At 33.5% G+C, this 12,821-nt stretch overlaps 1 pseudogene; it reads left to right on the forward strand.

Moving 5' to 3' along the window:
* Window positions 1–3,232: 3,232 nt before the first annotated feature.
* On the forward strand, window positions 3,233–3,583 carry LOC148941050 (lipopolysaccharide-induced tumor necrosis factor-alpha factor homolog; annotated as a pseudogene).
* Window positions 3,584–12,821: the final 9,238 nt, after the last annotated feature.

A 12,821-nucleotide genomic window follows, 5' to 3' on the forward strand; every position in this document is an offset into this window, starting at 1 on the left:
CTTTAAAATGAGCTATTGAACAACCCTCTACGATGTTCCAGTGCCAATCTATCTCTGGAAACAAAGAAAAAAAGAAAAAAAGAAAAAAATATCCCGTTTAGGAAGAATGTTGTAGTAGCTGCCACTTTTCTTGATTTTCAAACCAATATATTTCCCTTGCTGTTCAAGCCAAGGGACAGAAAGTTTCCTATACAGGGGTTTCCGACAAGGCGGTTCTAATGGTGTACTTTTTGTTTTGATCTGACTCCTTTTTTAGGAACTATGGGTTTTTATATTTCTTAACATTGGACGTGATCGTCTCTTACTAGGTTGCTAGCTACCGCTTCAACCCGGATACCGCTGCAACTCAGATCGCAAACAGGAGAAAGCCTAAGGCTTTTTCTTCTTTGGAATAGTAAGAGACGAACCTCAAGTAATCAAGTAGCTAACTAAGTCCAATGTATGCAGTGGTATGTTGTTCCAATGATTGTCTATTAACGTAACCATTAATTTCCTTTAAAATGAGCCATTGAACAACTCTTTACGATGTTCCAGTGCTTTGCTATCTGTGGAATTACTAACCTATACTATAATTAAGTGGTGTATAAAATTTAGTATAGGCAAGAGGTCTTTCCTTATAATAACTTTATTATAAATTTTCTGTAAACTGATCCATTAAACAACTCTCTACGATGTTCCAGTGCCAATCTATCTGTGGAATTACTAACCTATACTATAATTAAGTGGCGCATAAAATTTAGTATAGGCAAGAGGTTGTTCTTTATTATAATATTTTTAGGAGCTTTGGGTTTTTATATTTCTTAGCATAGGACTGATCGTCTCTTACTAGATTGCTAGCTACTGCTACAACCCAGATTCACATATATAGTTATTTATGAGAGGCAGCCTGGCCGAGTGGTCCAAGGCACTTGTGTTAGCCACCAGTCTTTTCGGAGGCGTGGGTTCAAATCTTACCGCTGGTATGCGATTATGTTTTAAAGACTGCAGTGTGAAAAGACATCGAAAATGCAGTTTTTGGTGGAAAAATTTATTCTCTTTTAGAAATAATTTATTTTAATTACTATAGATTTTTAACCCAATGAATTTCCTTTAAAATGAGCTATTGAACAACCATCTACGATGTTCCAGTGCCAAGCTATCTCTGGATACAAAGAAAAAAAGAAAAAAAGAAAAAAATATCCCGTTTGGGGAGAATAACGTGGTTAAAGTCAATTTTCTTGATTTTCAAGCCAATATATTTCCCTTGCTGTTCAAGCCAAGGGACAGAAAGTTTTCTATACAGGGGTTTCGGACAAGGCGGTTCTAATGGTGTACTTTTTGTTTTGATCTGACTCCTTTGTTAGGAACTATGGGTTTTTATATTTCTTAACATTGGACGTGATCGTCTCTTACTAGGTTGCTAGCTACCGCTGCAACCCTGATTGTTATTCAAGCCAAAGGGCGGTAAGTTTCCTTTATAGAGGTTTCGGACAAGGCGGTTCTAATGGTGTACTTTTTGTTTTGATCTGACTCTTTTCTTAGGAGTTGGGGGTTTTTATATTTCTTTACATTGGAGGTGATCGTCTCTTACTAGGTTGGTAGCTACCGCTGCAACCCGGAAAAAAATGGTACGATGAAATAATAATATGCATATGGTTCTTAAATCATGCTGTTTTATAGTCCCATATGGTGTAGCGGATAGCATAGCTGGCTTTCATCTAGAAGGCCCGGGTTCGACTCCCGGTATTGGAAAATTTTTAACTCTATAATCTTCGAACATTAGAAGCTCTAAACCTTTTATAATTTATAATGAACCACATCGATCCTTTATGTAATTAATTTTTTGAATACTTGCAATTTTTTCAATGGCTTTCCCAGCCTCTTCCCAATTCTCTAATCTTACGGAAATGTTGGCTGCTCTTTTGTATAATTCAAGTATTTCCTCTTCTTTAGATTTTAAAATGCTAGCTGTGAAAAGCTCATTTGCATTTTCTGTATATTTATCCTTAGCTTCAGGTAACATTTGTGTTGTTTTAGACTGAAACTTTCATCGAATCAAGTATATTTGAGGAAGGTAAAAATCATGTTTATAGAAAAAAATACATCTGTAATCATTGGAAAAAGTATACTTTTATATTTTGTTTCCAAGTGTAGGGCAGTAGTTTTGCGATTATTATTTTAGGTGATTTTTCTTGAATTGCAACAGATTATGAATATAAAATTTGCGTGTTTTCGTCATGTTTCATTCAAACGAATTACAATACATGTTCAACTACCCATTTTATCATTTTTCATACAAACACACTACGACACATTTTGAATACTCTATTTTACTCTAGTGTATTACGTCTGAATGATGACCTAGAACTCCTGATATTTCGATTGCTTTTCTTTATGTTATGGAATTTGCATAATCTGGATTAGCTGAATATATTTGGGGTTGGATTACGGTATGTTCAATATAAGCGCATGGCAATTAACCTTTCCTGTCAAATCTTTTTTGTTTTAAAGGCTGTAAGATTCTCATCAGAGAGGTCTCAAAGATACTTCTTCGATATCTAGCCAATAGCTGGGAAGCCAACAGTTTCACGTACAACAAAACTATTTTTTTTTATCTATCTGAATAGATTACCTGTATCTGAATGCAAGAAACAGTACAACGCTAGTCATCATGAGCTAGAACTAAAGATGAGCCTTGAAGGCTTGGCTAAGCATGTTTTGTCAATTTAAAGTCTATATAAACTTTCTATTAAAGAATACTACATGAGATCCTCTTGACTTACACAATTGAACTATATCAATCCTTTATGTAAAATATTTAGCAAAAATAAATTTAAAACATAATAATTTTTTAACGAATAACTGCATTTTTCTTTAACTCTGTAGTAACAAATGTACACCTTCCTGCATACAAAAATCGAAATAGGAGTTTTACTATTATAAAAAACATGTAAACATAGTTATGTAAAATGCAGTCATTTTTGGGGGCTCTACCCAAAAATCTGACTCGTCTACTAAAGCTAGAATAATTCCTGAAAATTTTAAATAAAATAACATTATTTAATTAAAAACTGCAAAAATATTTATGGTGTCTGAGCAATAATTTTAATTTTTTAATTCAAAGCAGAAAAATACCTGAAATTTTCTAATTGTTTTTTTTAGGTTCTATCTACACGACCGTCAGTATTTTTGTTAGAAATAAAGTAATTTAAAAATGAGTACTAAATTAAAGCAAATTTTTAAACAAGAAGCTATGAATAAATCTTGCCCTCCATCTTCTTCTCCTTCAAGATATGTAAAGTATACAGGTTGTGTTCCACAACCATCATCTTTTGTTCAAGCTTGTAACACTATTATTGTTACAACATTGGTGCCACCTGGAACAGGTCCTACTCATATAGTGTGTCCACACTGTCATGCTGAAATTGATACAGCTATTATATCAGAACCAAGTCTTCTTGCCTGAATAAGTGGAGGAATTCTTGCTTTGACCGGATGTTGATTTGGCTGCTGTTTAATTCCGTGTTGGATCCCATCTTGCATGAGTATTGTTCATTCTTGCCCAAATTGCAAAGCCCATTCGAGAACCTTCAACTCGCGCTAACGATATTCGCAGCGGAGCAGCTCAGAAACGTTTACCTAAATTCATGTTTTGAAATAGCTTGTGATTTCGTTTTTTCTATTTGGATTATAGTAAAGAACCTGTTCTCTCGCGTGACAAGTGGGTATACTTACCATTGGACCATCAAAGACTTATGAAATATAAGTTAAATATAAGAAATGATAATGTTTTCGTTAATACACGAAACAATTATGTAAAGAATCGTTCTAGTTAACTAAAAGCCAATATATTTCCCTTGCTGTTCAAGCCAAGGGACAGAAAGTTTCCTATACAGGGGTTTCGGACAAGGCGGTTCTAATGGTGTACTTTTTGTTTTGATCTGACTCCTCTTTTAGGAGCTATGGGTTTTTATATTTCTTAACATTGGAAGTGATCGTCTCCTACTAGGTTACTAGCTACCGCTGCAACCCGGATCAGGCAGCTAACTAAGTTCAATGTATGCAATGGTTTGTTCTTCTAATGATCGTCTTTTAATATAACTTTACCACAAACTGTTTGATTTCTTCCAAAAATCAAATATCTTTGAAAAGACTGCAGTATAAAAAGACATCAAAAATGTAGTTTTTAGTGGAAAAATTTATTCTTGTTTTAAAAATAATTTGTTTAAGCTACAAAAGGTTTTTAACCCAATTAATTTCCTTTAGAATGAGCCATTGAACAACTCTCAACTATGTTCCAGTGCCAAGTTATCTGTGGAAAAGAAAAAAAAAGAAAAAAAGATGCCGTTTAGGCAGAATGCTGTAGTAGCTGCCACTTTTCTTGATTTTCAAGGCAATATATTTCCCTTGATGTTCAAGCCAAGGGGCAGAAAGTTTCCTATACAGGTATTTCGAACAAGGCGGTTCTAATGGTGTACTTTTTGTTTTGATTTTACTCTTTTCTTAGGAGTTATGGGTTTGTATATTTGTTAACATTGGACGTGATCGTTTCTTACTAGGTTGCTAGCTACAACTGCATTCCGGATTAGATTTATAAATTAGATTACAGCTAAAGCTGCAACCATGATACTATAATCACTCCACATGTTAACTTTAAATAAAAATTTACCAGCCTATAATATAGTTAAGCTGCCTGTGCAAGCTAGTATAGGCAAGAGTTCGTTCTTTATTGTAACAACCCGGAAAAAAATGAATAATACTTTGTGCCAACATCGTTCTTTAATTAGATCTTTTTATGATACATCATATAGAAGTTTTATAACAGTTTGAAATAAGAGCAGCTTGGTACAGAGGAAGAGCGTTGGGCTCATAACTCAGAGGTCGGTGGATTGAAACCATTAACTGCTAAATTTTTATATTTACTTTATCCGGGTTGTAGCGGTAGCTTCGCAATAAAGCCTCTGCAGAAAAGTTGGAAATAATGAGGAAAATAATTCCAAAAACTAAATTAGATTTGACGAAGAAAGTGAAAATAAAATAAAAGAATCAAGACATTACATTGTAGGGTACTTGTCAAATATTCAATTACTATAGGCTATAGTTTATTCTTTAATGTAATTGTTATTGTAATCATCTTCATTTAATGTAATTTCGTAGGAAAAATGATTCTATCTTAAAAATAACTTGTTTTATAATTACAAAAGGTTTTAACCCCATTAATTTTCTTTAAAATGAGCCATTAAACAACTCTCTACGATGTTCCAGTGCCAAGCTATCTGCGGAATTACTAACCTATACTATAATTAAGTGGCGTATAAAATTTAGTATAGGCAAGAGGTCGTTCTTTATTATAAATTTGTTTTGATCTGACTCTATATTTAGGCGTTCTGGGTTTTTATATTTCTTAGCATTGGACTGATCGTCTCTCACTAGGTTACTAGCTACTGCTTCAACCCTGATTCACATATATAGTTATGAGAGGCAGCGTGGCCGAGTGGTCCAAGGTTCTGGTGTTAGCCACCAGTCTCTTCGGAGGCGTGGGTTCAAATCTTACCGCTGGTATACGATTATGATTTATGTACAAAAATCAAATATCTTTGAATAGCCTGCAGTATGAAAAGACATAAAAAATGCAGTTTTTAGTGGAACAGTTTATTCTCTTTTATAAATAATTTATTTTAGTTACAAAAGATTTTTAACCCAATTAATTTTCTTTAAAATGAGCCATTGAACAACTCTCTACGATGTTCCAGTGCCAAGCTATCTGTGGAAAAGGAAAAAAAAGAAGAAAAACAAAATATCCCGTTTAGGCAGAATCTTGTTGTAGCTGCCAATTTTCTTGATTTTTAAGCCAATATATTTCCCTTGCTGTTCAAGCCAAGGGACAGAAAGTTTTCTATATAGGGATTTCGGACAAGGCGGTTCTAATGGTGTACTTTTTGTTTTGATCTGACTCCTTTTTTAGGAGCTATGTGTTTTTTATATTTCTTAACATTGGACGTGATCGTCTCTTACTAGGTTGCTAGCTACTGCTGCAACCTGGATGAACACTATCAGTCTTTTAGGTAAAATTTACTAACCTTTACTATAGTTAAGTGGCCTATAAAATTTAGTATAGGCAAGAGGTCGTTCTTTATTATAAAAACTCAAACAATCAAGTAGCTAACTAAGTCCAATGTATGGAATGGTTTGTTATTTCAGTGATCGTCTTTTAATGTAAACAATTTACGAAGAACAGCCTGCATTTTTGCCATCTTCTTGTATTTCTGAATGTAATTTTTACCTTTGTCCTTATGCGTTCTTCGGTACAACCTCGCAGAGAATTTAATTTTTTCATTATAGCTTTTGTCACCCCAGTATCTACCCATTATTCTGGTAGCAACTTTTTTCTTATGTTTGTTTCGGTAATCTATATCGTTATCATACCGTTCCTTGCTCTTTTGTTTGGCTGTCTCAACTGCTGCTTCTCTATAAAGTTTATCATTGTGATAATGCTCCTTGATCCTTTGTCTAGCCTGCTCAATTCTTGCTTCTCTGTAATCTTCATCATTACCATACCGTTCCTTGATCTTTTGTTTGGCTGTCTCAATTTTTGCATGTCTATAATCTTCATCATTGTGATAACACATCTTGCTGTTTTGTTTTACTCTCTCAATTATTACTTCTCGATACACCTGGTTGGTTGAACACCTTTGCTTTTTTCTTTTCGAGATATTATCTCTGTTGTTTGTGTAGTACTGTTTTCTTAACTTGCGTATAGCTTGCTTTGATCTAACCATTATCTAATTATGAATGAGAACATTTACAGTTCTGACGCTTCTTATATAGTAATTATGACGTCACGGCGCAATGATTTTATTTCATGACGTCATGGCGCAATGGTATTATTTCCTGACGTCTTCAGAAACAACAATATATTTTCGTGTATTTCTATTCACGTCATAGCTCTAATTTATCTAGTAGGGTTTCAGACAAGGTAGTTCTAATTATGTACTTTTGTTTTGATCTGACTGTATTTTTAGGAGTTTTGGGTTTTTATATTTCTTAGCATTGGACTGATCGTCTCTTTGCTAGGTTGCTAGCTACTGCTGCAACCCAAATTATGAGAGGCAGCCTAGCCAAGTGGTCTAAGGAACTGGTCTTAGCCACCAGTCACTTTGGAGGCGTGGGTTCAAATCTTACCACTGGTATACGATTATGTTTGAAAGACTGCAGTGTGAAAAGACATCAAAAATGCAGTTTTTGGTGGACAAATTTATTCTCTTTTTGAAATAATTTATTTTAGTTACTATAGATTTTTAACCCAATTAATTTCCTTTAAATTAGCCATTGAACAACTCTCTACGATGTTCCAGTGCCAAGCTATCTCTGGATACAAAAGAAAAAAAAAAGAAAAAATATCCCGTTTAGGCAGAATGTTGTAGTAGCTGCCACCTTTCTTGATTTTCAAGCCAATATATTTCCCTTGCTGTTCAAGCCAAGGGACAGAAAGTTTCCTATACAGGGGTTTCGGACAAGGCGGTTCTAATGGTGTACTTTTTGTTTTGATCTGACTCCTTTCTTAGGAGCTATGGGTTTTTATATTTATTAACATTGGACGTGATCGTCTCTTACTAGGTTGCTAGCTACCACTGCAACCCGGATATAATAACTGTACTAGCCTATACTATAGTTAAGTGGCCTATAAAATTTAGTATAGGCAAGAGGTCGTTCTTTATTATAATAGTAAGAGACGAAACTCAAACAATCAAGTAGCTAACTAAGTCCAATGTATGGAATGGTTTGTTATTTCAGTGATCGTCTTTTAATGTAATCTTACTTGGTTGCTTGCTACCGCTACAACCCGGACTACCACTACATCGAGATACTGTGAAATTACAAACAGGAAAAAGCCTAAGGCTTTTTCTTAATTGGAATAGTAAGAGACAATCTGGGTAATACCTATGAAAATGACGTCATTGATCAATCTTGATCATGAAATTATATCTGATGAAACTTACAAATTCTGCATTTACGATGAACCATATTGATCCTTTTATTTATTACTTGTAGCTACCCCTGGACCCACCGTATATCAGCTACTATTGGTGAGAGATCGTTCTTTAATGTAACACTGCAACCTGGACTAGGTTGCTAGCTACCACTGCAACCCGAATTACAAACAAGAAAAAGCCTACGGCTTTTTCTTCTGTGAAATAGTAAGAGACGAACCTCAAACAATCAAGTAGCTAACTAAGTCAAATGTATGCAATGGTTTGTTATTGTAATGATCTTATTTTAATGTAATTTCGTAAGAAAAATGATTCTATTTAAAAATAATTTGTTAACTACAAAAAGTTTTTAACCCCATTAATTTGCTTTAAAATGAGCCATTAAACAACTCTCTACGATGTTCCAGTGCCAAGCTATCTGTGGAATTACTAACCTATACTATAATTAAGTGGCGTATAAAATTTAGTATAGGCAAGAGGTCGTTCCTTATTATAATTAATGTAATTTCATAAGAAAAATGATTCTATTTTAAATATAATTTGTTTTATAATTACAAAAGGTTTTTAACCGCATTAATTTCCTTAAAAATGAGCCATTAAACAACTCTCTACGATGTTCCAGTGCAGATATATCTTTGGAATTACTAACCTATACTATAATTAAAAAGCGTATAAAACTTAGTAGAGGCAAGAAGTCGTTCTTCATTATAAAATAAATGTAATAACTTTAATATTAATTAATGTAGTCTTTCTTTATTATACAACCTAGTAAAGGACGAACCAAAGCCCTTAGTAAAATTTCTAGTTACTTTGCCGTGGTTTTTCTTTACTAGGTTTCAGCTATCTCTACAACCATGATACCGATGAAACTTATATAATCCACAGTTTTAATGAACTAAATCAAGGTTTTATGTAATTACTTATTTTAATATTTTAGTTACTATAGGCTAGAGTTCGTTCCTTATTATATAATTTTAACCCCATTAATTTCCTTCAAAATGAGCCATTGAACAACTCTCTACAATGTTCCAGTGCCATGCTATCTGTTGAATTACTAGTGGCGTATAAAATTTAGTATAGGTAAGAGGTCGTTCTTTATTATATCCTTTAAAATGAGCCATTGAACAACTCTCTACGATGTTCCAGTGTCAAGCTATCTGTGGAAAAGAAAAAAGAAAGAAAAAAATATGCCGTTTAGGCAGAATGTTGCAGTAGCTGCAACTTTTCTTGATTTTCAAGCCCATATATTGCTCTTGCTGTTTAAGCCAAGGAACAGAAAGTTTCCTATACAGGGGTTTCGGACAAGGCGGTTCTAAAGGCGTACTTTTTGTTTTGATCTAACCCCTTTTTTAGGAGCTATGGGTTTTTATATTTCTTAACATTGGACGTGATCGTTTATTACTAGGTTGCTAGCTACCGCTGCAACCCGGATTGCTACTACCCCTGGAACCACCATATATCAATTACTATGTGCGGGAAATAGTTCTTTACTGTCACAAAATGTAGCTTTCTTATACTACCATTTAGGTTTCTGCCGTAATTCTTCATTGTCAAAATTAAATTGCTTACTATTGCCTAGAGTTAGTTGTTTACAATATCGTAACAATTTATTTTATGATAATAATTAGTTTTGTTAATTACAAAAGGTTTCTATATACAGCAATTTCCATTAAAATGAGCCATTAGACAGCTCTTTATTATGACCAAGAAATGTTTGATTTAAAAATTCAATTAATATGGGTTACACTTCATTCCTTATTGTAATTACCATAATCAACTATATCTGTCCTTTATGAAAACATTACTAACCTATACTATAGTTAAGTGGGCTATAAAATTTAGTAGAGGCAAGAGGTCGTTCTTTATTATAAATCAATTTTTACTTCTCGATACACCTGGACGGTTGAATACCTTTGCTTTTGGTTTTTCTTATATTTGATGCGGTAATCTTCATCATTGTGATAACTCTCCTTGAACTTTTGTTTGGCTGTCTTAATTTTTGCATGTCTATAATCTTCATCATTGTGATAACACATCTTGCTGTTTTGTTTTGCTCTCTCAATTATTACTTCTCGATACGCCTAGTCGGTTGAATACCTTTGTTTTGCTCTCTCAATTTTTACTTCTCGATGCACCTGGTCGGTTGAATACCTTTGTTTTGCTCTCTCAATTATTACTTCTCGATACGCCTGGTCGGTTGAATACCTTTGTTTTGCTCTCTCAATTTTTACTTCTCGATGTGCCTGGTCGGTTGAATACCTTTGCTTTTCTCTTTTCAAGATACTATCTCTGTTGTTTGTGTAGTACTGTTTTTTCAATTTGCGTGCAGCTTGCTTGACTGAAACCATTATTTAATTATGAATGTGAATATTTACAGTTCTGACGCTTCCTATATAGTAATTATGACGTCACAGCGTAAAGATTTTATTGACGTCAAGGCGCAATGATATTATTTCATGACGTCATCAGAAACAACAATATAATTTCGTGTTTTTCTATTCACTTCATAGCTCTAATATAAAGCTACGACATTCATTATTTATCTAGTAGGGTTTCAGACAAGGTAGTTCTAATGATGTACTTTTGTTTTGATCTTACTCTATTTTTAGGAGTTTTGTTATATTTCTTAGCATGGGACTGATCGTCTCTTACTAGGTTGCTAGCTACTGCTGCAACCCAAATTCACATATATATTTATTTATGAGAGGCAGCCTGGCCGAGTGGTCCAAGACACTGGTGTTAGCCACCAGTCTCTTCGGAGGAGTGGGTTCAAATCTTACCGCTGGTATACGATTATGTTTGAAAGACTGCAGTGTGAAAAGACATCAAAAATGCAGTTTTTGGTGGAAAAATTTATTCTCTTTTAGAAATAATTTATTTTAGTTACAAAAGGTTTTTAACCCAATTAATTTCCTTTAAAATGAGCTATTGAACAACCCTCTACGATGTTCCAGTGCCAAGCTATCTGTGGAAAAGAAAAAGAAAAAAGAAAAAAGAAAAAAATATCCCGTTTGGGGAGAATAACGTGGTTAAAGTCAATTTTCTTGATTTTCATGCCAATATATTTCCCTTGCTGTTCAAGCCAAGGGACAGAAAGTTTCTTATACAGGGGTTTCGGACAAGGCGGTTCTAATGGTGTACTTTTTAATTTTATCTGACTCCTCTGTTAGGAACTATGGGTTTTTATATTTCTTAACATTGGACGTGATCGTCTCTTACTAGGTTGCTAGCTACCGCTGCAACCCGGAATTTAATAATGATAATATTGTATCAAGTTGTTTAAACATTAAGATAAAATAAGACTCATTTAAAGATTTTTAGGAATGTATATAGTTTCTTTTCATAAAGTGAAATTATTACTCAAACATTCTGAATATTTTTGCAGTTTACAGAGTTTTGCACTTTTTTCTCATACCTTTTGCATTGTCATAATATAAATACTGTAATCTTAACTACTTTACCAGTTAGTATTGGGAAGAGTTCGTTCTTTATTATACCAGATAATAAACTGATTACAAACAGGAAAAAGCCTGTGGCTTTTTCTTCTTTGAAATAGTAAGAGACGAACCTCAAACCATCAAGTAGCTAACTAATTCCAATCTATGCAATTGTTTGTTATTACAATGATCGTCTTTTAATGTAAGTAATGATCCAGACTTTATGTACTAACTACATCCAAAGACTATGACGTCATTGATTAATATTGTATATAAAAAATTAAGTTTTTCGTAAAAAAAATTAATTTAAAAAAAAAATTAAGTACACATAGCGCTAGATCTAGAGATTTACTTTAAAATGAGCCAGTGAACAACTCTCTACGATGTTCCAGTGCCAAGCTATCTGTGGAAAAGAAAGAAAAAAATATCCCGTTTGGGGAGAATAACGTGGTAAAAGTCTATTTTCTTGATTTTCAAGCCAATATATTTTCTTTGTTATTCAAGCCAAAGGGCGGTAAGTTTCCTTTATGGAGGATTTGGACAAGGCGGTTCTAATGGTGTACTTTTTGTTTTGATCTGACTCTTTTTTTAGGAGCTACGGGTTTTTATATTTCTTAACATTGGAGGTGATCGTCTCTTACTAGGTTTTCTAGCTACCGCTGCAACCCGGATGTAACTACACCGGGAACCACCATATAATCAGTTTGTATGGGAGAGAGATCGTTCTTTACTGTATTACAAACCAAAAAAAGTTTGGTTCCAGGATACAATAATAAATTTGAACTGAGATGAAAAAAAAATTTCTTCCAGGAGACAAAAAGCAAAACTAATTTTAGAATTTTCATGTATTTTTGTTGTTTAAATTAAAAAATTACTATTACTGATTAGGCATCATAAATATTTTTGCAGTTTACATAATAATTTTAGCGATTAAGCCAAAAAAGAAAATTTTGGTTCCAGGAGTTTCGGTTACTATTGAGACAAGTAGCTATTATTACTATAGAGTTCATTACATGGACTGTTTTATTGCTTCAAAATTCAAATATCTTTGAAAAGACTGCAGTATGAAAATACATCAAAAATGCAATTTTTTTGACAAAATTGATTCTACTTTAAAAAGTATTTTATTTTTAAATACAAAAGTGACTAGATGTTGCAATTTCCTTTAAAATGAGCTATTATACAGCTCTCTATGATTTTCCAGTGCCCAGCTAGCTGAGCAGAAAAAAAAGCGGAAAGAAAAAAATATCCCGTTTGTGGAGAATAACGTGGTAAAAGTCAATTTTCTTGATTTTCAAGCCAATATATTTTCTTTGTTATTCAAGCCAAAGGGCAGTAAGTTTCCTTTATAGAGGATTCGGACAAGGCGGTTCTAATGGTGTACTTTTTGTTTTGATCTGACTCTGTTTTTAGG

This window comes from Artemia sp. Qi Xiang Cuo, chromosome 19 (assembly GCF_049724085.1).
Source record: "Artemia sp. Qi Xiang Cuo chromosome 19, ASM4972408v1, whole genome shotgun sequence".
In the NCBI taxonomy this organism is placed as follows: domain Eukaryota; kingdom Metazoa; phylum Arthropoda; class Branchiopoda; order Anostraca; family Artemiidae; genus Artemia; species Artemia sp. Qi Xiang Cuo.